Here is a 27,196-nt window from a genome sequence, read left to right as displayed (position 1 = left end):
AAAATTATTTAATTATGTTTTGTGAATTTTTTTGCAGTTCCAGATCAATATATAAGGTTTGTTATTAAATGTTATTTATATTGCAAAAATATACATTGTATACATATAATTTACATGGCAATATTTTTTTCTGGAATCTAAAAATAACATATAATTTGTACTGGAATACATGTACCAAATATAATATTTCTACAGCAAAATAACAATTTTCATATATCAGATGTTTCAATGGTTAAAATATACCAGCATCAAAAGTATAAAAGTTCCTGATTGCATCATTTCATCCAATAGACTGATATCCAGGTCATATGTTGCACCTTTATTGTCCAGCTTGTTTTCTACATTTTTAAAGGGTAGCAACCCACATAAGAATATAATAAATAGCAGTATGTTGAGCTTCTGGATATGTTTGGTGTACTAAATAAGCAGTTAAACACAATTGATACTTTTTGCTTTCACATGTATTTTCTTAAACTCATGAAAAGAATTTATTTGTGGTCTCAACAAAATAATGTAGCACTTTGGGACAAATATGCAAAGAAGCATCCCTGCACTGGAGGACAAAATACCGAAGACCTCCACAGCAACCATAGCTTTGCCCTTAGTGCTATGGTAGACAGGGAGGAAGGTGATCCAGACACTGCAGAACACCAGCATGCTTAATGTCAGGAGCTTGGCTTCATTGAATGTGTCAGGCAGATTTCTGGCCAAGAAAGCTACAGTGAAACTTGATAGAGCAAGTGAGCCCATGTATCCCAGGACACAGTAAAAGGCAATCACTGAACCTTTGTTGCAAATGATGATGATGTGTCCATGTAGCATGTGTAGATCAGCATCAACAAATGGAGGAGACATTCCCAGCCAGATTCCACAGAGACTCATTTGGATCATGGTGCACATGAGAATAATGTAATTAGGTGCCCCTGAAAGCAGCAGCCACCTCAGTCTTCTTCCTGGAACAGTGATCTTAAATGCTAGGACTACAGTAATTGTCTTTGCCAAGACAGTAGAGGCAGCCACAGTGAACACAATGGCAAATGTTGTCTGCTGCAGGATGCAGCTTGCAATACTAGGATGACCAATGTAGAGCAAGGAACAGATAAAACAAAATATGAGGGAGATGAGTAGGACATAGCTTAGAGTTTCATTATTAGCCTTGACTATGGGAGTGTCTCGGTGTTTCAAGAAGACACAGAGTACAATAGCTGTAAGAACAGAAAAGCAGAGAGCCAAACCAGCCAGAATCATTCCCATGATGTCTTCATAAGCCAGAAAGGTCACAACTTTTTTGAGGCAGTTAGTCTGATCTGTGTTGGCATACTCATCCTCTGGACACTTCACACATTGATCCATGTCTATTATAGGAATGGATGTATTATCAGATTTATTTTTTCTTGAATAATCACAAGATACAATAAACTTATGATTTAGAAAATAACTTAGACTAAGATCTTGTGTTAGATTCAGACTTAAATATGGGATTTTTATAAGATGGTGTACTAATTTCCAATGATCCTAATCTTTATTGAGGCCTTTGTTTGTAATTATATAATAAACTCGAGATGCTTATTGTATTTTTCTAAAGCAAAACTACAGTGTTTATGTTTCCACAATTATATGCCTTAGTTTTATCACTCATATAGTCTGATGTTTTTCACTTATAATTTTGTATATGCAAAGAAGCACTTAAAAGGAAATATGTCATGTATTAGCAAATGTGTGATCATACATGTGGTCTCTAGTAGATATTTGGGCATATAAATTGTACCACTCCATGTCTTGGAAAATGGCTAAAGCCAAATTTTACTAAACTGTTATAGTCCCCAACTCTGTTTTAAATATACTTCTTTTTTTTTTCTTTTTCTTTTTTTCGGAGTTGGGGACCGAACCCAGGGCCTTGCATTTGCTAGGCAAGCGCTCTACCACTGAGCTAAATCCCCAACCCCTTAAATATACTTCTTATACACACAAATATTTATAGTCTTTGCCATTTATTAGAAACTTACATTTGAAAGAGACAGATATTGTTAGGAAAAACTATAAACAGTAAAAATTAGGAGTTTGGCAGTCCAGTCTAATGCATGCATCTACAAAATCAATTGCTCAGTTAAAACTACAAAATTGCAAAAGAAAGGGCTGAAAGTGTGAGAGGTAGAGGAAAAGAGAGTTTTATATAAGTGTATATTTTCTAGGAAAGTCACAAGTAACACCCATAAACATCTCACCAAAAAGGACTTCATAACCCTGGACTGACCAAAAACAAAAACAAAAAATATGACACCCTGGGAAACCAAAGAAACACCATGCAAAATTCTATCTTAAAGAATTATAGATAACAAAAGAATATGGAGAGTGAGTAAAATTGTATTCACCTGAGAAGCTTACAGCAATTAATTATAATTTGATTAGAAAATGATCTTCCCCATAAAAATGCAAGTAATAGTATTCAGAATGATTGGTTTGTACACACACACACACACACACACACACATACACACGTGCAGATATGTGTGTGTAGTGTGTATATGTGTGTCTGTGTCTGCTGTATGTGTGGTGTGTGTGTAGTATGTATATGTGTGTCAGTGTCTGGTGTGTGTGTGTGTGTGTGTGTGTGTGTGTGTGTGTATGTGTGTGTATGTGCGCAAGTGTAAGACCACTTTGTAAAAATGCCATCAGTTTCAAAAAGAGTAAGTAATGGTCTTTGGAAGTTTTTTTTTTTTTTTTTTTTTTTTTGTAGAAAAAACAGGGAAACAATGTAATCCAATAAAATCATATTATAATCTCCAAAATAAATATTTCATTAAAAAGCACTGATAATATCAAGAGAGGAAGAGACAACAAGAAAAATCATCACTCACATTTTCTTTTTTTTTCTGTTTTTTCTTTATTAACTTGAGTATTTTTTATTTACATTTCGAATGTTATTCCCTATCTCAGTTTCCGGGTCAACATCCCCCTAACCCCTCCCCCTCCCCTTCTCTATGGGGGTTCCCCTCCGCATCCTCCCCCATTACCACCCTCCTCCCAACAATCACATTCACTGGGGGTTCAGTCTTAGCAGATACAAGGGCTTCCGCTTCCACTGGTGCTCTTACTAGGCTATTCATTGCTACATAAGAGGTTAGAGTCAAGAGTCAGTAGTGTATAGTCTTTGGGTAGTGGCTTAGTCCCTAGAAATTCTGGTTGGTTGGTAATGCTGTTCACATGGGGTCTCAAGCCCTTTCCAGTTCTTCCAGTCCTTTCTCTGATTCCTTCAATGGGGGTCCCATTCTCAGTTCAGTGGTTTGATGCTGGCATTCACCTATGTATTTGCTGTATTCTGGCTGTGTCTCTCAGGAGAGATCTACATCCGGTTCCTGTCGGCCTGTACTTCTTTGCTTCATCCATCTTGTCTAATTGGGTGGCTGTATATGTATGGGCCACATGTGGGGCAGGTTCTGAATGGGTGTTCCCTCTGCCTCTGTTTTAATCTTTGCCTCCCTAATCCCTGCCAAGGGTTTTCTTGTTCACATTTTAAAGAAGGAGTGAAGCATTCGTATTTTGATCATCTGTCTTGAGTTTCATGTGTTCTGTGCATCTAGGATAACTCAAATATTTGGGCTAATAGCCACTAATCAATGAGTGCATACCATGTGTGTTTTTCTGTGATTGGGTTACCTCACTCAGGATGATATTTTCCAGTTCCCTCCATTTGCCTCTGAATTTCATAAAGTCATTGTTTTTGATAGCTGAGTAATATTCCATTGTGTAGATGTACCACATTTTCTGTATCCATTCCTCTGTTGAAGGGCATCTGGGTTCTTTCCAGCTTCTGGCTATTATAAATAAGGCTGCAATGAACATAGTGGAGCATGTGTCTTTTTTATATGTTGTGGCATCTTTTGGGTATATGCCCAAGAGAGGTATAGCTGGGTCCTCAGGTAGTTCAATGTCCCATTTTCTGAAGGATCTCCTGACTTATTTCCAGAATGGTTGTACCTGTCTGTAATCCCACCAACAATGGGGGAGTGTTCCTCTTTCTCCACATCCTCGCCAGCATTTGCTGTCACCTGAGTTTTTGATCTTAGCCATTCTCACTGGTGTGAGGTGAAATCTCAGGGTTGCTTTGATTTGCATTTCCCTTAGAACTAAATATGTTGAACATTTCTTTAGGTGTTTCTCAGCCATTTGACATTCCTCAGCTGTGAATTTTGGTTCAGCTCTGAACCCCATTTTTAATAGGGTTATTTGTCTCCCTGTGGTCTAACTTCTTGAGTTCTTTGTATATTTTGGATATAAGGCCTCTATCTGTTGTAGGATTGGTAAAGATCTTTTCCCAATCTGTTGGTTGCCATTTTGTCCTAAACACAGTCTTTTGCCTTACAGAAGCTTTGCAGTTTTATGAGATCCCAATTGCTGATTCTTTTTTTTTTTTATTAACTTGAGTATTTCTTATATACATTTCAAGTGTTATTCCCTTTCCTGGTTTCGGGGCAAACATCCCACTCCCCCCTCCCCTTCCTTATGGGTGTTCCCCTCCCAAACCTCCCCCCATTGCCGCCCTCCCCCCATAGTCTAGTTCACTGGGGGTTCAGTCTTAGCAGGACCCAGGGCTTCCCCTTCCACTGGTGCTCTTACTAGGATATTCATTGCTACCTATGGGGTCAGAGTCCAGGGTCAGTCCATGTATAGTATTTAGGTAGTGGCTTAGTCCCTGGAAGCTCTGGTTGCTTGACATTGTTGTACTTTTGGGGTCTCGAGCCCCTTCAAGCTCTTCCAGTTCTTTCTCTGATTCCTTCAACGGGGGACCTATTCTCAGTTCAGTGGTTTGCTGCTGGCATTCACCTCTGTATTTGCTGAATTCTGGCTGTGTCTCTCAGGAGCGATCTACATCCAGCTCCTGTCGGTCTGCACTTCTTTGCTTCATCCATCTTGTCTAATTGGATGGCTGTATATGTATGGGCCACATGTGGGGCAGGCTCCTAATGGGTGTTCCTTCAATCTCTGTTTTAATCTTTGCCTCTCCCTTCCCTGCCAAGGGTATTCTTTTTCCTCATTTAAAGAAGGAGTGAAGCATTCACATTTTGATCATCCATCTTGAGTTTCGTTTGTTCTAGGGATCTAGGGTAATTCAAGCATTTGGGCTAAAAGCCACTTATCAATGAGTGCATACCATGTATGTCTTTCTGTGATTGGGTTAGCTCACTCAGGATGATATTTTCCAGTTCCAACCATTTGACTACAAATTTCATAAACTCGTTGTTTTTGATAGCTGAGTAATATTCCATTGTGTAGATGTACCACATTTTCTGTATCCATTCCTCTGTTGAAGGGCATCTGGGTTCTTTCCAGCTTCTGGCTATTATAAATAAGGCTGCGATGAACATAGTGGAGCACGTGTCTTTTTTATAGGTTGGGGCATCTTTTGGGTATATGCCCAAGAGAGGTATAGCTGGATCCTCATGCAGTTCAATGTCCAATTTTCTGAGGAACCTCCAGACTGATTTCCAGAATGGTTTTCCCAGTCTGCAATCCCACCAACAATGGAGGAGTGTTCCTCTTTCTCCACATCCTCGCCAGCATCTGCTGTCACCTGAGTTTTTTTTTTTTTTTTTTTTTTTTCCTCAGAGTTTCATGTATCCTTTTTATTTTTTTATTTTTTTTATTTTTTATTTTTTTATTATCTTGAGTATTTCTTATATACATTTCAAGTGTTATTCCCTTTCCCGGTTTCCAGACAGACATCACCCTCCCCCCTCCCCTTCCTTGTGGGTGTTCCCCTCCCAAACCTCCCCCCATTGCCACCCTCCCCGCATAGTCTAGTTCACTGGGGGTTCAGTCTTAGCAGGACCCAGGGCTTCCCCTTCCACTGGTGCTCTTACTAGGATATTTATTGCTACCTATGGGGACAGAGTCCAGGGTAAGTCCATGTATAGTCTTTAGGTAGTGGCTTAGTCCCTGGAAGCTCTGGTTGCTTGACATTGTTGTACTTTTGGGGTCTCGAGCACCTTCAAGCTCTTCCAGTTCTTTCTCTGATTCCTTCAACGGGGGACCTATTCTCAGTTCAGTGGTTTGCTGCTGTCATTCGCCTCTGTATTTGCTGTATTCTGGCTGTGTCTCTCAGGAGCGATCTACATCCGGCTCCTGTCGGTCTGCACTTCTTTGCTTCATCCATCTTGTCTAATTGGGTGGCTGTATATGTATGGGCCACCTGTGGGGCAGGCTCTGAATGGGTGTTCCTTCAGTCTCTGTTTTAATCTTTGCCTCTCCCTTCCCTGCCAAGGGTATTCTTTTTCCTCATTTAAAGAAGGAGTGAAGCATTCACATTTTGATCATCCGTCTTGAGTTTCCTTTGTTCTAGGGATCTAGGGTAATTCAAGCATTTGGGCTAATAGCCACTTATCAATGAGTGCATACCATGTATGTCTTTCTGTGAGTGGGTTAGCTCACTCAGGATGATATTTTACAGTTCCAACCATTTGCCTACGAATTTCATAAACTCGTTGTTTTTGATAGCTGAGTAATATTCCATTGTGTAGATGTACCACATTTTCTGTATCCATTCCTCTGTTGAAGGGCATCTGGGTTCTTTCCAGCTTCTGGCTATTATAAATAAGGCTGCGATGAACATAGTGGAGCACGTGTCTTTTTTATATGTTGGGGCATCTTTTGGGTATATGCCCAAGAGAGGTATAGCTGGATCCTCATGCAGTTCAATGTCCAATTTTCTGAGGAACCTCCAGACTGATTTCCAGAATGGTTTTCCCAGTCTGCAATCCCACCAACAATGGAGGAGTGTTCCTCTTTCTCCACATCCTCGCCAGCATCTGCTGTCACCTGAGTTTTTGATCTTAGCCATTCTCACTGGTGTGAGGTGAAATCTCAGGGTTGTTTTGATTTGCATTTCCCTTATGACTAAAGATGTTGAACATTTCTTTAGGTGTTTCTCAGCCATTCGGCATTCCTCAGCTGTGAATTCTTTGTTTAGCTCTGAACCCCATTTTTTAATAGGGTTATTTGTTTCTCTGCGGTCTAACTTCTTGAGTTCTTTGTATATTTTGGATATAAGGCCTCTATCTGTTGTAGGATTGGTAAAGATCTTTTCCCAATCTGTTGGTTGCCGTTTTGTCCTAACCACCGTGTCCTTTGCCTTACAGAAGCTTTGCAGTTTTATGAGATCCCATTTGTCGATTCTTGATCTTAGAGCATAAGCCATTGGTGTTTTGTTCAGGAAATTTTTTCCAGTGCCCATGTGTTCCAGATGCTTCCCTAGTTTTTCTTCTATTAGTTTGAGTTTGTCTGCTTTGATGTGGAGGTCCTTGATCCACTTGGACTTAAGCTTTGTACAGGGTGATAAGCATGGATCGATCTGCATTCTTCTACATGTTGCCCTCCAGTTGAACCAGCACCATTTGCTGAAAATGCTATCTTTTTTCTATTGGATGGTTTTGGCTCCTTTGTCAAAAATCAAGTGACCATAGGTGTGTGGGTTCATTTCTGGGTCTTCAATTCTATTCCATTGGTCTATCTGTCTGTCTCTGTACCAATACCATGCAGTTTTTATCACTATTGCTCTGTAATACTGCTTGAGTTCAGGGATAGTGATTCCCCCTGAAGTCCTTTTATTGTTGAGGATAGCTTTAGCTATCCTGGGTTTTTTGTTATTCCAGATGAATTTGCAAATTGTTCTGTCTAACTCTTTGAAGAATTGGATTGGTATTTTGATGGGGATTGCATTGAATCTGTAGATTGCTTTTGGTAAAATGGCCATTTTTACTATATTAATCCTGCCAATCCATGAGCATGGGAGATCTTTCCATCTTCTGAGGTCTTCTTCAATTTCTTTCCTCAGTGTCTTGAAGTTCTTATTATACAGATCTTTTACTTGCTTGGTTAAAGTCACACCGAGGTACTTTATATTATTTGGGTCTATTATGAAGGGTGTCGTTTCCCTAATTTCTTTCTCGGCTTGTTTCTCTTTTGTATAGAGGAAGGCAACTGATTTATTTGAGTTAATTTTATACCCAGCCACTTTGCTGAAGTTGTTTATCAGCTTTAGTAGTTCTCTGGTGGAACTTTTGGGATCACTTAAATATACTATCATGTCATCTGCAAATAGTGATATTTTGACCTCTTCTTTTCTGATCTGTATCCCCTTGATCTCCTTTTGTTGTCTGATTGCTCTGGCTAGAACTTCAAGAACTATATTGAATAAGTAGGGAGAGAGTGGGCAGCCTTGTCTAGTCCCTGATTTTAGTGGGATTGCTTCAAGTTTCTCTCCATTTAGTTTAATGTTAGCAACTGGTTTGCTGTATATGGCTTTTACTATGTTTAGGTATGGGCCTTGAATACCTATTCTTTCCAGGACTTTTATCATGAAGGGGTGTTGAATTTTGTCAAATGCTTTCTCAGCATCTAATGAAATGATCATGTGGTTCTGTTCTTTCAGTTTGTTTATATAATGGATCACGTTGATGGTTTTCCTTATATTAAACCATCCCTGCATGCCTGGGATGAAGCCTACTTGATCATGGTGGATGATTGTTTTGATGTGCTCTTGGATTCGGTTTGCCAGAATTTTATTGAGTATTTTTGCATTGATATTCATAAGGGAAATTGGTCTGAAGTTCTCTTTCTTTGTTGTGTCTTTGTGTGGTTTAGGTATAAGAGTAATTGGGGCTTCGTAGAAGGAATTCGGTAGTGCTCCATCTGTTTCAATTTTCTGGAATAGTTTGGATAATATTGGTAGGAGGTCTTCTATGAAGGTTTGATAGAATTCTGCACTAAACCCGTCTGGACCTGGGTTCTTTTAGGTTGGGAGACCTTTAATGACTGCTTCTATTTCCTTAGGAGTTATGGGGTTGTTTAACTGGTTTATCTGTTCCTGATTTAACTTCGATACCTGGTATCTGTCTAGGAAATTGTCCATTTCCTGAAGATTTTCAAGTTTTGTTGAATATAGGTTTTTATAGTAAGATCTGATGATTTTTTGAATTTCCTCTGAATCTGTTGTTATGTCTCCCTTTTCATTTCTGATTTTGTTAATTTGGACGCACTCTCTATGTCCTCCCCTTAGTCTGGCTAAGGGTTTATCTCAAAGATTTTCTCAAAGATCCAACTTTTGGTTCTGTTGATTCTTTCTATGGTCCTTTTTGTTTCTACTTGGTTGATTTCAGCTCTGAGTTTGATTATTTCCTGCCTTCTACTCCTCCTCGGTGTATTTGCTTCTTTTTGTTCTAGAGCTTTTAGGTGTGCTGTCAAGCTGCTGACATATGCTCTTTCCTGTTTCTTTCTGCAGTCACTCAGCGCTATGAGTTTTCCTCTTAGCACAGCTTTCATTGTGTCCCATAAGTTTGAGTATGTTGTATCTTCTTTTTCATTAAATTCTAAAAAGTTTTTAATTTCTTTCTTTATTTCTTCCTTGACCAGGTTATCATTGAGTAGAGCATTGTTCACTTTCCACGTATATGTGGGCATTCTTCCCTTATTGTTATTGAAGACCAGTTTTAGGCCGTGGTGGTCCGATAGCACGCATGGGATTATTTCTGTCTTTCTGTACCTGTTGAGGCCCGTTTTTTGACCAATTATATGGTCAATTTTGGACAAAGTACCATGAGGAGCTGAGAAGAATGTATATCCTTTTGCTTTAGGATAGAATGTTCTATAAATATCCGTTAAGTCCATTTGGCTCATGACTTCTCTTAGTCTGTCGACATCACTGTTTAATTTCTGTTTCCATGATCTGTCCATTGATGAGAGTGGGGTGTTGAAATCTCCCACTATTATTGTGTGAGGTGCAATGTGTGTTTTGAGCTTTAGTAAGGTTTCTTTTACGTATGTAGGTGCCCTTGTATTTGGGGCATAGATATTTAGGATTGAGAGTTCATCTTGGTGGATTTTTCCTTTTATGAATATGAAGTGTCCTTCCTTATCTTTTTTGATGACTTTTAGTTGGAAATTGATTTTATTTGATATTAGAATGGCTACTCCAGCTTGCTTCTTCTGACCATTTGCTTGGAAAGTTGTTTTCCAGCCTTTCACTCTGAGGTAGTGTCTGTCTTTGTCTCTGAGGTGTGTTTCCTGTAGGCAGCAGATGCAGGGTCCTCGTTGCGTATCCAGTTTGTTAATCTATTTCTTTTTATTGGGGAGTTGAGGCCATTGATATTGAGAGATATTAAGGAATAGTGATTATTGCTTCCCGTTATATTCATATTTGGATGTGAGGTTATGTTTGTGTGCTTTCATTCTCTTTGTTTTGTTGCCAAGACTATTTGTTTCTTGCTTCTTCTAGGGTATAGCTTGCCTCCTTATGTTGGGCTTTACCATTTATTATTCTTTGTATGCTGGATTTGTAGAAAGATATTGTGTAAATTTGGTTTTGTCATGGAATATCTTGGTTTCTCCATCTATGTTAATTGAGAGTTTTGCTGGATACAGTAACCTGGGCTGGCATTTTTGTTCTCTTAGGGTCTGTATGACATCAGTCCAGGATCTTCTGGCCTTCATAGTTTCTGGCGAGAATTCTGTTGTGATTCTGATAGGTCTCCCTTTATATGTTACTTGACCTTTTTCCCTTACTGCTTTTAATATTCTTTCTTTATTTTGTGCGTTTGGTGTTTTGACAATTATGTGACGGGAGGTGTTTCTTTTCTGGTCCAATCTATTTGGAGTTCTGTATGCTTCTTGTATGTCTATGGGTATCTCTTTTTTTAGGTTAGGGAAGTTTTCTTCTATGATTTTGTTGAAGATATTTACTGGTCCTTTGAGCTGGGAGTCTTCACTCTCTTCTATACCTATTATCCTTAGGTTTGATCTTCTCATTGAGTCCTGGATTTCCTGTATGTTTTGGACCAGTAGCTTTTTCTGCTTTACATTATCTTTGACAGTTGAGTCAATGATTTCTATGGAATCTTCTGCTCCTGAGATTCTCTCTTCCATCTCTTGTATTCTGTTGGTGAAGCTTGTATCTACAGCTCCTTGTCTCTTCTTTTGGTTCTATATCCAGGGTTGTTTCCATGTGTTCTTTCTTGATTGCTTCTATTTCCATTTTTTATTCCTTCAACTGTTTGATTGTGTTTTCCTGGAATTCTTTCAGGGATTTTTGTGTCTCCTCTCTATGGGCTTCTACTTGTTTATTTATGTTTTCCTGGAATTCTTTCAGGGATTTTTGTGTCTCCTCTCTATGGGCTTCTACTTGTTTATTTATGTTTCCCTGGAATTCTTTCAGGGATTTTTGCGATTCTTTCAGGCATTTTTGCGATTCCTCTCTGTAGGCTTCTACTTGTTCTCTAAGGGAGTTCTTCACGTCTTTCTTGAAGTCCTCCAGCATCATGATCAAAAATGATTTTGGAACTAGATCTTGCTTTTCTGGTGTATTTGGATATTCCATGTTTGTTTTGATGGGAGAATTGGGCTCCAATGATGCCATGTAGTCTTGGTTTCTGTTGCTTGGGTTCCTGTGCTTGCCTCTCGCCATCAGATTATCTCTAGTGTTACTTTGTTCTGCTATTTCTGACAGTGGCTAGACTGTCCTATAAGCCTGTGTGTCATGAGTGCTCTAGACCTGTTTTCCTCTCTTTCAGTCAGTTATGGGGACAGAGTGTTCTGCTTTCCGGCGTGCGGTTTTTCCTCTCTACAGGTCTTCAGCTGTTCCTGTGGGCCTGTGTCTTGAGTTCACCAGGCAGCTTTCTTGCAGCAGAAAAGTTGGTCTTACCTGTGGTCCCAAGGCTCAAGTTCGCTCGTGGGGTGCTGTCCACGGGCTCTCTGCAGCGGCAGCAACCAGGAAGACCTGTGCCGCCCCTTCCGGGAGCTTCAGTGCACCAGGGTTCCAGATGGTCTTTGGCTTTTTCCTCTGGCATCCGAGATGTGTGTGCAGAGAGCAGTCTCTTCTGGTTTCCCAGGCTTGTCTGCCTCTCTGAAGGTTCAGCTCTCCCTCCCACGGGATTTGGGTGCAGAGAACTGTTTATCCGGTCTGTTTCCTTCTGGTTCTTGTGGTGTCTCAGGCCCAGGGGTCCTGCCGCTCCTGGGCCCTCCCCCACGGGAGCCCAGAGGCCTTATACAGTTTCCTCTTGGGCCAGGGATGTGGGCAGGGGTGAGCATGTTGGTGGTCTCTTCCTCTCTGCAGCCTCAGGAGTGCCCACCTGACCAAGCGGTTGGGTCTCTCTCTCACAGGGTCTTGGGGCAGAGAGCTGCTGCGGGCCAGGATCCGCGGGTGTGGGACTTCCGGTAAATACAGAACGTGCCTGGTTCTACAGGAATTCTGCTTCCGTGTGTCCCAAGCTCACCAGGCAGCTTTCTTGCAGCAGAAAAGTTGGTCTTACCTGTGGTCCCGGGGCTCAAGTTCGCTTGTGGGGTGCTGCCCATGGGCTCTCTGCAGTGGCAGCAACCAGGAAGACCTAGCCGCCCCTTCCGGGAGCTTCAGTGCACCAAGGTTCCAGATGGTCTTTGGCTTTTTCCTCTGGCGTCCGAGATGTGTGTGCAGGGAGCAGTCTCTTCTGGTTTCCCAGGTTCTGCCTCTCTGAAGGTTCAGCTCTCCCTCCCACGGGATTTGGGTGCAGAGAACTGTTTATCCGGTCTGTTTCCTTCTGGTTCTGGTGGTGTCTCAGGCACAGGGGTCCTGCCGCTCCTGGGCCCTCCCCCACGGGAGCCCAGAGGCCTTATTCAGTTTCCTCTTTGGCCAGGGATGTGGGCAGTGGTGAGCAGTGTTGGTGGTCTCTTCCTCTCTGCAGCCTCAGGAGTGCCCACCTGACCAGGCGGTTGGGTCTCTCTCTCACAGGGTCTGGGGTCAGAGAGCTGCTGCGGGCCGGGATCCGCGGGTGTGGGACTTTCAATTGCTGATTTTTGATCTTAGAGCATAAGCCATTGGTGTCTTGTTCAGGAAATTTTCTCCAGTGCCCATCTGTTCGAGTTCCTTCCCCAATGTTTTTCTATTAGTTTGAGTGTATCTGGTTTGATGTGGAGGTCCTTGATCCACTTGGACTTAAGCTTTGTAAAGGGTGATAAGCATGGATCGATCTGCATTCTTCTACATTTTGACCTCCAGTTGATCCAGCACCATTTGCTGAAAATGCTATCTTTTTTCCATTGGATGGTTTTGGCTCCTTTGTCAAAAATCAAGTGACCATAGGTGTGTGGGTTCATTTCTGGGTCTTCAATATTATTCCATTGGTCTATCTGTCTGTCTCTGTACCAATACCTTGCAGTTTTTAATCACTCTTGCTCTGTAATACTGCTTGAGTTCAGGGATAGTGATTCCCCCTGAAGTCCTTTTATTGTTGAGGATAGTTTTAGCTCTCCTGGGTTTTTTGTTATTCCAGATGAATTTGCAAATTGTTCTGTCTAACTCTTTGAAGAACTGGATTGTTATTTTGATGGGGATTGCATTGAATCTGTAGATCGCTTTTGGGAAAATGGCCATTTTTACTATATTAATCCTGCCAATCCATGAGCATGGGAGATCTTTCCATCTTCTGAGGTCTTCTTCAATTTCTTTCTTTAGAGGCTTGAAGTTCTTATTGTACCGATCTTTTACCTGCTTGGTTAAAGTCACACCGAGGTACTTTATATTATTTGGGACTATCACGAAGGGTGTTGTTTCCCTAATTTCTTTCTCGTCCACATTTTCTACTTGTCAAAAATATCACCTTCAGTTTTGTGATTCAATGTGTGAGTTGTGGTCGGGCACAGTAAATGCCAGTTTTACTGTGTATATGTAAGATTTGGCTAAGTATTACTCCCAAGGCTGTAGTATTTATTAAATAATACCATGTTGTAAGTAAGGGTTAATGCCTCAAAAATAATCTTGACAGATTGTAGTAGTTGGAGGTTTTTGAGATTCCTTCTTCTCGTATATTTGTAGTTTACACAATAGTATATTCAGATTTGTTAATCAAATTAAGATAATAGGTCAAATTAAAAAATTGTGTTCCTTTTTGAGTATGAAGTCTCATCATTGAAAGATTTACATTTGGATTCATTTTTATTTTCCTTTTGATTTTCCTTAACAATGCTATCTCAATAGGTGAATAGCAATATTCAAATACTCTAACATTTTACTCACTTAAAAATAATCAAGTTATATGCCTACTTTATTTAATATTTTTTAACATAGTACTTAAATTTCTGGCTAGGGCAATAAGACCACCATTGCTCTTGCTTCTGTGCTCTCTTCCCCTCTGTCCCTGTCCCTTCTTTCCCCTCCTCCCCTTCCCTCTATGTGCTCATGGCCTGCCTTTCCTCTCCTCTCCTCTTCTCTCATTAAACCTCTCTATGTTGGAAAAAAAAGAACTCATGGTATCACTATTTTCAAATGATATGATAGTATACATAAGTGACGCCAAAATTACACCAAAGAACTCCTACAGCTGATGAACAACATCAGCAAAGTAGTCAGACATAAAATTAACTCAGCAAATGAGTAGCCTTCATTTATACAAATGAAAAATATCCTTAGAAAGAAATTAAGAAAACAGCACACTCTTCAAAATAGCCACAAATGGTATAAAATATTTTTATGTAACTCTTACCAAACAAGTGAAATAGATCTACGACAAGAAATTCAAATAACTAAAAAAAGAAATTGAAGAAGTCCTTAAAGATGTAAATGTCTTCTATACTCAGGCATTTGTAGGATTTACATAGTAAAAATGGCCTCCTTAACAAGAGCAATGGAATCTGTTTGGAAATTCTAACACAGTTCTTCACAAACATGGAGAGAATTTCAACTTCATATGGAAAAAGAAAAGGACAGCAAAAATAATGCTGAACCATAAAAGAACATCTGGGGGAAATCACCACCCCTGACCTCAGGCTGTGCTACAGAGTAATAGTGATAAAACTGCCTAGTATTAGTTCAGAGACAGACAGGCTGATCAATGGAATAAAATTGAAAACTCAGAAGTAAACCTATACACCTATAGACACTTGATCTTTGACAAAGAAGTGAAAAAATACATTGAAAAAAAGAAGCACATTTATTAAATGGTGCTGTTCAAATTGATGGTCTATATTTAAGAGAATCAAAATAGATCCATATTAATCAGCTTGCATAAAGTTTGAGTCAAAGTATATCAAGGACCTTAACCTAAACCAGATATACTAAATCTAATAGATGAGAAAGTTAGAAAGAGCCTTGAACTCATTGGCACAGGGGGAAATTTCCCGAAGAGAACACAAACAGCTCAGGCTCTATGATCAAGAGACTCTATGTTCATTTATAAATGGGACCTCATGAAACTGAAAATCTTCAGTAAGGCAAAAGACACCATCAATAGGAAAAATTGTCATCCCACTTATTGGAAAAAAAATCTTCACTAACCCTCCATCTGACAGAGGACTAATATCCAAAAATATAAAGAACTCAAGGAGCTAACCTCCAAAGAATCAAATAACTCAATTAAAAATGGGGTACAGAGCTAAACAAAGGTTCCACAACAGAAGAATCTTGAATGGCCTAGAAGGAGTACTTAGTCATCAGAGAAATGCAAATAAAAATGAACCTCATCCTGAGATTCTACCTCAACCAATCAGAATGGCTAGGAAGAAAAATCTGACATTCCATGTTGGCAAGAATGTATAGAAATCAGAATCTTCTTCCATTGCTGGTAGAATTCTAAACTTGTACAACCACTCTGGAAAACAATCTAGTGGTTCCACAGAAAATTGGAAATAGTACTACCTGAAGACTCAGATAAACCACACTTGGGCATACACCCAAAATATGCCACACCATACCACAAGGAAATGTGCTCCACAATGTTCATAGCAGTCTTATTTGTAATAGCCAGGAGCTGCAAACAACCCACATGTTCCTCAAAGGACTAATGGATACAGAAAATGAGGCTCATTTACACAATAGAATACTTATTAGCTATTAAAACTGAGGACATCATGAATTTTGCAGACAAATGCATGGAACTAAAAAAAATATCATCCTTAGTGAAGTAAAATAGAAAAAAATACATGTGTTATGTACTCACTTATAAGTGGATATTAGCCAAAAAGTACAACATACCTTGGAAGCAACCTACGGAGCTTAAGAAGTGCAACAAGCAGAAAGGTCCAAGTCAGGATGATTCCATTTTATTAAGAAGGGTGAAGGAAATAATCATGGGAATCAGAGTTGGAGAGGGAAATTGGTGGGAATGGGGAGTTGAAGGTTAAAGGGTGAACAGGATCAGATAGGGTATGCAGGAGAGAAGCCCACATTCCAAACAATATGAAAGGAGCTAAGCACCCTATGGGGCATGGCTGGAGGACTCTCTACTAGAGACCTGGAAGGCGAGAGACTCTCAGAGCTCTTTGGGGTCCACCTTAGCAAAAATTCCCAATATCGGGGAGGGAATTCAGAGAGACCACCTTCAGTAGATAGATAGGGCCTCAAAAGTATGGACACAGTTACTAACCTACAGTAAAAATTTCTGACCCAGAATTATTCTTGTCTAAAAGTACTGCAGAAAAAAAATGGAGAAGAGAGTGAAGTAAAGACAGTTCAATGACCAACCCCTATGGGATCCATCTCATGGTGGATGGGGTTACCAAGCCCTCATTATATTACTGACGAAATTATGTGCTTATACACAGGAACCGGGCATGCCTGTCTTTTGAGAGGTTCTATCAGCTGCTGACTGAAACACAGGCAGTCACTTATATGCAAATATTGGACTGAATTAGGACCTGGTATGTTTGAATTAAAGGAAGAATTGAAGAACCTCTAAGGGAGAGTGACACCATAGGAAGACCAGCAGACTCAACTATCTGAGACCTCAGGGAGGTCAGAGAGACTGAGAAAAGAACTAGCAGCATACACAAGCCATTCAGAGGGCCCTGGCATATGTATAGCATAAGTCTGCCTGTTCTGGTCTCAGTGAGAGAACATGCAGTTAGTCCTCTAGAGACTTGAGTTCCCAGGGAAGGGACATGTCAGGGCTGTCTGGGGTCATACCTAGGAGGCAAGGGGGTGGATGAATGAGATGAGGAACTGTGGCAAGTGGGACTGAGAAGCTGACAACAAATAATCAAGTATTATAAAAATGTTGTAGTTTAAACCTTTAAGAATGACAACCCCTATTTTCAACAGGACACACATGACAGAACATAAGATCAGCTGTCTGTAGACTGTTCCTGTCTATTATTTCTGACACATTCTCAGGGTCTCCCATAGTCTTGCATCAGAATTACAAGGGCAGCTACTGTTGTAAAAAGTACTTAATTTCAAGGCTGGGTTTTCTAACCCACCTTATATTACTGAATTCTTGGATAAAAACACACAGAGACTTTATATTTTCAATAAGCCTTAAATCAGCACAAGATCTGAGTAGCTGGTTACTGTTCATGGTATAAGAATCTATTTTTCTATCTATATCTCTGAATTATTGCCTACAATTTACTCTGTTTCATCCAGGACACTCTTAAGTCAAATTGGCTAGATTTCAAGTCATATTGTTATGGATTACCTATCCCATTTCAGATATCCTTCTTCCTCTTGCACATTTTCTTCTCTTCCTTTCTCTGACCCCAAACCTAGAAAATCTAAATACTACACATGTCTCTTCTACCCAGCTATTATCTATTTCTCAATCAGCAATAAATTGGTGTTGGGTCACAGGGAATTATAAATTCTGAGTATTACAATAGAGAGTAAATGACAAAACCTCAGCAAGCTTTATTTCAGTCTTGTCCATTCCTCTGTGGATCTCAAAGACCACCACACTTGGCCGCCAATTTAACGTCAAACACTGTCAAGCCTTGCCCATGAACACAACACATAAGCTGACCAGGAAAGCAGGCTAAACTCAACACACACACTCATCCAGAGAGAATATAAAACAAAGAATAAAACTCCCATTCAACTAAGACAAACACAGAAATCAGAGGTTAGACATATAATCACCCCAAAGCAGATAGAGTGGAGTAGGGACTGAATAAAAAGACATCCACAGACTGCCCACCTGGGGATTCATTCACTATATAGCCACCAAACCCAGTCATTATGGCTGATGCCAAGAAGTGCTTAGTGACAGGAGGCACAAATGGGTGTCTCCTGAGAGGTTCTGACAGAGCCCTGCTGATACAGTTTAGAATGCATGCAGCTAACCATTGGACTGAATAAGGTAATCCCAATGGAGGAGTTAAAGAAAAGACTGAAGTAGCTGAAGTTGATTGCAATCCCATAGGAAAAACAGCAACATCAACCAAATAGAGCCCACCAGTGCTCCCAGGGACTAAACCACCAACCAATGATACACATGAAGGGACCCATGACTCTCACCACATATTTTGCAGAGGAGAACATTGTCCAGGATCAATAGGAGGAAAAGCCCTTTGTCTTGTGAGGACTCTTTTTCCAAATGTAGGGAAATGCCAGTGTATTGAGGTGGGAGTGGGTGGAGGAGAGTGGAAGCATCCCCATAGAAGCATGGGGATAGGGAAGAAGTAATGGGAGAGGTGTGGAAAGGGGATAACATTTAAAATGTAAATTCATATAATATCCAAAAAATAAAAAAAGAAGAATTGATAAAAATTTTATTGTGTAACAAAATAGACAATATTATAAGCAGTTTTGCTTATTGTAAAACATTAAAATTAAAACTAAATTACCTGCTTGATATCTGTAGCCCACTCTATCATTTCATCAGACATAAATAGTTGTTGGCCATTTGGAAAATGATCAGAAAATCTTCCTATTTTCATTTTAAATCCTTCCTGTTTTAGAAAATCCATGATATAGAAAATGTCATACACTGTATCTAGTTTTCTATTCTGGTTCATGTTCACAAGGTCTCCAGCAGGATTTACAAATTGTATGGTCTTCAGTACAGAGAACATCTAAAATGCATTTATCATTTTAGTTTCAACTATACATATTAGGACAGAAAGTATAACATCATATCCATTATCTACTCCTAAATCCACCTTTATGAGAAGTATTCAGAAAAGTAAAAATAAAGTCCATATACATTTAAAGTTTCACTATGTTTTACAAATACTGTTTTCTCACTGGATTTGATGCCATAATACATGCACACATGAATTTTATGTTTGGAAAGTAGTGATAAATTAACATTTTTTTCTCTCAAAAATGTTATTTTTACCATAACATATGTAAACTATACACTCAATTGTTCAAAATATGGAAACAGTACTTGAAATTATTTGAGATGTATTTATTACATTAATTAGAAATTTTTTAGTCAAATAAAATTCAAGTCATTTTCTTAATTTTATTTACTAATTCCATGAAAAAAATTCAATGATAAATTCGTGAGAAGCATATATCATTGAATATTAGATAAAATTTTATGACTAAGAGTATGAATTCATGACTTGGGTGCCATAGTTGGCTCTCACATACATTATGACACTAATGAGATATGCCATTTCCACAGTTGTAGAGTAAGAAAAAAATGAATACAAGTTACAAGGATTTTCTTTACATGGATTTTGACTTTATGATTCTCTTTATGAATGCCATCTCTAGGATATATATACTATGCAGTGTCAGAATTATTACCTTCCAGGAGCTAAATTCCACTACTTTTTCATCATTGTCTGAGCTTGTGTCTACTTGTTGCAGAAGCATCTCATGAAGAGTGTGGGCGACAGCATACACGGCATTGTATAAATTGTAGCCTGTTTCACACACAGACATTCCAAGTGGTGGCACAAAAAACCAATTAGATAGGATTTTGCTTGGACAATTCTTCAATGTTGTACAATTAGGTGGTGGCAAAGAACATTTAAAGAAAGTCCACCACAGTTTAGCAAAGAAATATCATTGCTATAGTTAGAAGTATTCACTGTCTGCATAAATTGTTTAAAACCAGACATCTCAGAGTGCTGATGTGAAAAAATAAGAGCCCCATGCAAGGAGTGAAGCATGAACTCTCCTATCATTGTGATCATATCAAATTGTGACACACTGACCCAGAGTCTCTGAACGTTTTTAGATTTCCATAGAATGAAATTAAATTGTACAGGAGATCCTTTATCCCCATAGACGATCACAACTGTTGATGATGACAGTATGATTTGGTGATAATATTTATGAAACATTTTAAGGTATAACAACCGATTATATGTGATAATTGTGACAAATTCTAAGCAGACGGTTTTTCTTTGCATTTCTGCTCTCAGTTCAGAAAGGAATTGAATTCCTTGGTCATCATCTGTAACAATCACTCCTACCCAATTCCATCTGAAGTGAACTGCAAGGGACACCATGGCTAGTGGGAGAGATGTGTCCTTGGGTGACATCTGGTAGCGATGAGGAAACTGTTCCTGAACACTCAAAAGGAGATGAAAATAATCACAGTAGAGCTGAAAGATATTGATCACAAACAAAATGTAAAGAGGATGGAATAGGGCCCATTCTAGAGCACATGGTAGAAGTGTGAGAAAGTGGGAACTCTTCATTTTCTTATTAAAATCATATGTAACTTCTTGTTTATTGCTTTACAAGTACAAATAAACTAAATTATCTGGTAAATTGTTTCACATTGTGTTATATTTTCTGCCCATTTTCTTAAAGTTGTGTTTGCCAAAGAAATGATCTAACTTCTATGTTTGATAGATTAGAGTAGATATAAATAAATTCTCTGCCTTTTAGTCAGCCTTGGTAGTCAGAAACTAATACTGTGGTAAAATAATATTTAATTAAATGTATCCCTCCTTAACTTACCTCTGGAGTTCTGGAGAAGAACAGGAATGGTCCAAGTTTGTAAGATGTTATCCACAGAGGTCCCGTAAGTACAATTAAATATCTTCTCTGATGTTCACAGTAGTAATTAGGAATAATTTCCTTTTTTTTTCAAGGACCAACCTCTTTTCAGATTATCCACAATTAGGTTACATTCAATCTTAACTAGTAGGGAAATGTTAGGTAAAATATGAATGTTCCTATTGATTTCTTCGATGGCAAAATAAATGGAGGAAATCAAGTGGATAGTCTTACTTGTCACCCTGAGAACAGAGCACACCAATCATGGGGGATCTGTGTTCTAATTATGATAATCATGAACAAAAATAAATGTGGGTTAAGCAAAGATTTTTATTTTTATGACCTATTCATATATTGACACAGTTCCTTATTTGCTGTATTAGGATGCAAAACCTGCAAAACAATTTAAAAATCTTATTTTTTTTTAATTTGATGAATTGAAATTTATTACTTGTTTTGAACTGTTTTCCTAATATATATTATATTATATTATATTCCTAATATATATATTATATTCCTAATATATATTATATTATATAAAACAATATAACATATATATTGTTTTCCTAATATATATATATTATATTAATATATATTTAAAAATTTTGTTATATTCTTCTTTTGATCTCTTCTTCAACTGTGTTCTGAAATAAGATACTGTGTGCTTTTTTGATATTTTAATAATAATTTTAAAATATTAATTTTATATTAACAGGATTCAATAATTTTTGAAAAGCTCGAGACCCCTTATGAACAACAATGTCAAGCAACCAGAGCTTCCAGGGACTAAGCCACCACCTAAAGACTATACATGGACTGACCCTGGACTCTGACCCCATAGGTAGCAATGAATATCCTAGTAAGATCACCAGTGGAAGGGGAAGCCCTGGGTCCTGCTAAGACTGAGCCCCCAGTGAACTAGACTGGTGGGGGGAGGGCGGCAATGGGGGGAGGATGGGGAGGGGAACACCCATAAAGAAGGGGACGGGGGAGGGGGATGTTTGCCCGGAAACTGGGAAAGGGAATAACACTCGAAATGTAAATAAGAAATACTCAAGTTAATAAAAAAAATTTACACAATTAAAAAAAAAGAAATTGTCTAGAGTTCCATCTTATTTTCTTATACCCAGTTAAATATCTATGTGTCATCCATGAATAAGAAAATATTTCTAAACCAAAATTGAATCTGACCATGTCTTCATCTTGTAATTCTAATAGTGAACATACATGGGGAAAAAAGTGAGAATTATCTGCTATCTAGAATGTTATATATCTTTTCAGTATCAGCACTAAAAATTGTCATGAACATTCCTAATGTAATGCAAAAGTAGCCAGATGTGTCTGTATCAACAATCAAAAAAGTCTAAAGAATTTATAATAATGCAAATACTGTAATAATTCTGATACTATTCTTCATTCCACATAGTTATGTCTGTTTTTTTTTTTTTGTTGTTGTTGTTCTATTTGAGGCTGTACAAAATTGAGCAATATAAATTCGTTATAACTATAGCATTTCACTGTTTGGATTGAGCTCCTCTTGCTTCACATGTACCCTTATGTTGTACTAATTCATTCTTTCTCTACAATCACTGGCTATTTCATACCTGGCCTTGGGTTTAATTAGGTAAATATTTTCCTGATATATTCTGTTTCTAATATGTTCACTTTTTCTCTTCTTTCAATATATTTTAACTGCATATATATTTTGATATATTCTTGTAAGTTTTCATAATCTTATTTAACAATTACATATCATTTCAGTGTGTAGTACATGAGCTTTTTTGCTTTTGTCTCATCTGTATTTTCTGTAATACTATGTGACTAACGTAAATATTTATTTAACTGTACGTAAACTGTGGCTCTAAAGCTGGCATTGTATTGACTTCATGGTTTTATGTTCTCTATTATTTACTTTTCCTTATTTTTAATCATCTTTTTCCTAATTTGTTCCCTTATTTCTTAGAATTTTCCCTTCATTCAGAAATATCTGAAATTGTGCCATACTTTCTATGGTGATTATCATTATCTAATTGAGACGGATATGCAATTTGAAAATTGATTTCTTTAATTAATTCACTTCAGTTGCTGAAGTATGAAGGTTAATATGGCAAATAATATAGACTTTTTTTTTACAAACTTCCCTTTAGAATTTTTTTAAAAATTAAACAATCCTAAATAAAGAAATAATTAGTAGGAGTATCACCAGTTCTGATTTCACTTTGTACTACATAACTCTATTAATAAAATTGGCCAAAACGGGGTGGGTGTTGATCAATAGAATGTAACTGAAAACCTAGAAATAAATACACCTCTTTGGACACTTGATATATTTTTTGATATTTAAGTCCAGAAAACTGTACTAGAAGAATGAAATTGTCTTGAATAATGGTGCTGGCCCAACTGTATTGTTTCATGGTGAAGAATTAAAAATAAACCCATGTCTATAATAGTGAAGAAATCTCAAGAGTAAACTTTGTATCTCCACTGGGGATACAAAAATTCACAGGTGATAGTTTGAAGTTAATACTGAATGCCAAGAATGTGAAAAAAAACATAAAATAAATGCAGTGACACATTGGAAATTCTGTGTATCATATTTTTTCAGGAGAGTGAAGGTTGAAGTTTACAGTCCTTGTGTGTTTATGTTACAGCTTTCAAACTTTTCTTTTTATGTGCTTCTTGAGTGTAAAGATACATATGTCTGTTTTCCTATTTGTAAATAGGTGTGTTACCCATGCCTTTTATTTGATTTTGCAGGGACTCCTTTTCTGTTTTTTGGAAGTTTTTATAATTTGAATTTTTTGTTTTATGCTATTTTAATACTATTCTTTATATGACAAGTTTTTAATGAGGGAAGGTAATGACGTGGGTGCATAGGTAGGTAATTAGTAAATTATCTTACAGGAGTTGAGAGAATAAAATACACAATTGTGTATATTGTACTAAAATGTATTTTATATAAACATTGAAAGAACATAAATTTGATTTATGCTATAAATTTAGATGGACTTGGAAAATAGTATGCTTAGTAAAAAAGCAAAATAGTTTATAAAGCATATAATCTCAATTATATTAAAAATTCAAATGTACAAGTATGGAACAAATAGTAGATTTCAGGGTAGGGTAGGTATATGGTGATGTAAAGATAAGAATTGAGGATACAGCATTCAGGATTCCCAATGAAATAGAATACGTCATTTAAACTTGACTGTGGCGTTGGACACACACATATCTATATATTTTGAATACACAATTTAAACACATGGATAATAAATTATATATTTATAAAACCTAAGTTGAAAGAAATGACTATCTAAATTAATATAGCTATAATAAAATTTGTGTTTAAGTTTTTTCAAATCATATATTTTAATTTACATTAACCTTTTACTGTAAAATTATTTTATCATCAGTGGTTTTTATATACACTATTAATGCTTTATATTTTAAAATTATTGTTGGTTTCATTCTGCCATCATTAATGATGCCACATTTTCTCATCTGCTTGATGAGTGTCTTTTTATCAATTTTTGGATTTTTTTTTAATCTGTATAAAGATAGTTCACTTTCAATACACCACAATGCCTCCTACTTCTAAGCATGAATGTGAAGTGACATTCTGAATTTTCAAATGCGAAGGCTCTATTTAGTCATTAGTTTCTTATTTCATATAAACTCACTATATACACATGTGAGAAACAACACACTCCATATTTATGAATAGAATATGATTAATACATTACTTATAGATAATGTATAGATGTCAAATGAGGAAAAATGATGAATGAGAAAGAATCAGTAAATCTTTAAAACTGTGTCCTATTAGTAGTTGACTGTCATGTAATGTAAGGCCAATATAAGAGAATATCTCCAGTACAAATTATACTTGATGGGATTTTTAAAAGGTTGCACATAGTAATGTGAAAGAAAGCATAAATCTGGAAGAATTATTGGAAGGGATTAAACAAGATGGTAATGATTTCTATACTATCTTCAAATAGGAAATATTCTTTTCTAAAAAAAGGTAATACATGGTAAAGAACTTGTGGGTGAAAATAGGAAAATATTTCTGCATAGTTTAAAGACTGCCATTTGAATTATTCTCTGAGTTATCACTCTGTAGTTGTATCTCGAAAGAAAAATATTACTGTCATATGATACATGTCTTATACTTATTAGTACTTTAGGAGAGTTAATTGCAAAAGTATCCTAGGCAGGTGCAGAAAACATTATATGACAAGATAAAATACCTCTGCTTGTTAAAAGTTTTAAAGAGATCATGAATTCAAGGACCATACTGAAACATAACAAAGTAAAATACAGCATGCTTAGATGAAATATCCAAGAGTGGGTAGACAGAAAGGCAGGGCATCACATGGATGCATCCCAGAGTCAAAAACTCTGACTCAGAAATATTTCTAAAAGAATTCCAGTGACAAAATAAAGAAAGGTTGAGGAAAAAGAAGTCCAATGACTTGTCTAAATTAGGATCCATCTCAAGGAAAGCTCTAATGCCTGAGACTATTACTGATCCTACAGTGTGCTTACAGACACGAGTCTATATGGATGCCGTCTGAGAGGCCAAAAAGTCATTTGAATGAGTCTGCTGAAGATACTTACACCCAATCATTTGACTGAGTTCGGGAACCCCTGTAGTTGAACTAGGGAAAGACTGGAAGAAGCAAAGGATGGCAACACCGTAGGAAGACAATTATTCTCAACTACCTGGACTCCTAGATGTCTCAGAAACTTTGCCACAAACCGGGCAGTATACAGTAGGATCACATGGAAACATAAGATGGAAATTGTTTTTTAAAGAGAATCTAAGAGCAAAGTCAATAGTGTGATTCATTAATTCAGCATCTAACCAAATTGTGATTAAAAAATGACAAATTTCACCATAAAACCACCAAAATTAAGAAAATGACCAGCAATGAAACATACAATGAATTTTTGTTATATCCTAGAGAAGGACAGCCAGAAGGAAGAGAGAATATTATTTATCACTCAGCATCTCTGGAATGCTTAGTATGCATTTAAGTATAATAGAAAGATGCACTTACTGCTTGTCTATATTCTCACTGAAATCATTATTCTTCACATAACCATGCTTTGTATAAATGGAAAAGAAACAATCAGCTTCTTTATCTCCTAGATAATTTTCTTTGTCTTTTATTCTCCAAAAGCACCTGGGATCACTCAAATGGCATAAAAGAGAGGAAAGATTTAGAATCAAGAAAAGAACAATGAAAGAGATCATCTTTACCATATCACCAAAATACATGCCTGAACAGAATGCAGCATGAAGAGTCCGGAAGGGAGAATCTCACATATCAAATTTTCATGAACACTGCCAGGTGTCATTTTTTATCATTGTAGGTACTATTAATGAACACATATACTTCTTACAGCATTTACTTTTCAGTTCACATTTTGCCCCTGGAGGATTCTGAAGCACTGTCTGGCCTGGGGCTCTGCATCTGAGATCCTATGTCCAGGTGAAAAATAGGGGCAATAATTTTTGTCGTGATTATCCTTCTCTGCCATTCATGTAAGTAGACCCAAAAATTCCAGACATGATTCCTTTTGGGAATATTTGTTTCATAAGCCTAGCTCATCAAACCAGTTTCTGAAATCATTTGCAATAGTTCACTTTAATTATATAGGTGATTGCAATGAATTTAATAAGGAATTATGTCAATGAATACTACTGAACCAAGTTGACTTCAATAATAATATGATTAATAAAACTAAGAAATATGTTTATGCACCTTCAACACTGTAGATATTAATTTAATTTAATTTAATTTTTGTTGGATATTTTATGTACTCACATTTAAAGTATTATATAACAAGGACACATGCCCCACTATTTTCATAGCAGCCTAATTTTATAATAGCCAGAAGTTGGAAAAATTCCAGATGTCCTTCAACAATGGAATGGATACAGAAATTGTGATACATTTAAACAATGGAGTACTAGACTGATATTAAAAACAATAACATAATGAAATTCTTAGACAAGAAGATGGAATTAGAAAATAACATTTTCAGTGAAGTAACCAAGTTGCAAAAGAAAACACATGGTATGCACTTATTGATAAATAGATATTAGCCCAAAACCTCAGCATAGCCAAGATACATTCACAGACAACATGGATCTCAAGAAGAAGGGAAACCAAAATGTGTATGTTTCAGTCCTTCTTAGAAGTGGGAACAAAATGTTCCCCAGGAGCTAGAGAATGAGAGAAGGATCTGGAAGTAACGGAGGTGGAGGGAGGGTAGAAAGTGGGGAAGAATCAGGTATTCTTCCCTGAGATGGAGGAATTGTACCGAGGTTCTGGAAGTTGAGCAAAGGTGTGCATCAATTGGGGATGGAGAACTGGCAGTGGCATCCAGAAAGTCCCAGATGTTAAGAAAGCAAGAGCCTCACAGGACCCAACAGAGATGAAAGCAGCTGAAATGCCCAAGCAAGGGGAGGGAGAACTTGTTGAGACCATA

General features: G+C 37.5%; 1 pseudogene; it reads right to left on the bottom strand.

The window, feature by feature from the left end:
• Positions 1–429: 429 nt before the first annotated feature.
• Positions 430–25,964, bottom strand: Vmn2r116l-ps27 (vomeronasal 2, receptor 116 like, pseudogene 27; annotated as a pseudogene).
• Positions 25,965–27,196: the final 1,232 nt, after the last annotated feature.

The sequence above is a fragment of the Rattus norvegicus genome, chromosome 1 (genome assembly GCF_021556685.1).
Source record: "Rattus norvegicus strain SHRSP/BbbUtx chromosome 1, alternate assembly SHRSP_T2T, whole genome shotgun sequence".
NCBI lineage: Eukaryota > Metazoa > Chordata > Mammalia > Rodentia > Muridae > Rattus > Rattus norvegicus.
Note: the sequence above shows the minus strand (reverse complement) of the source record. Positions and strands in the feature narration are given on the sequence as shown.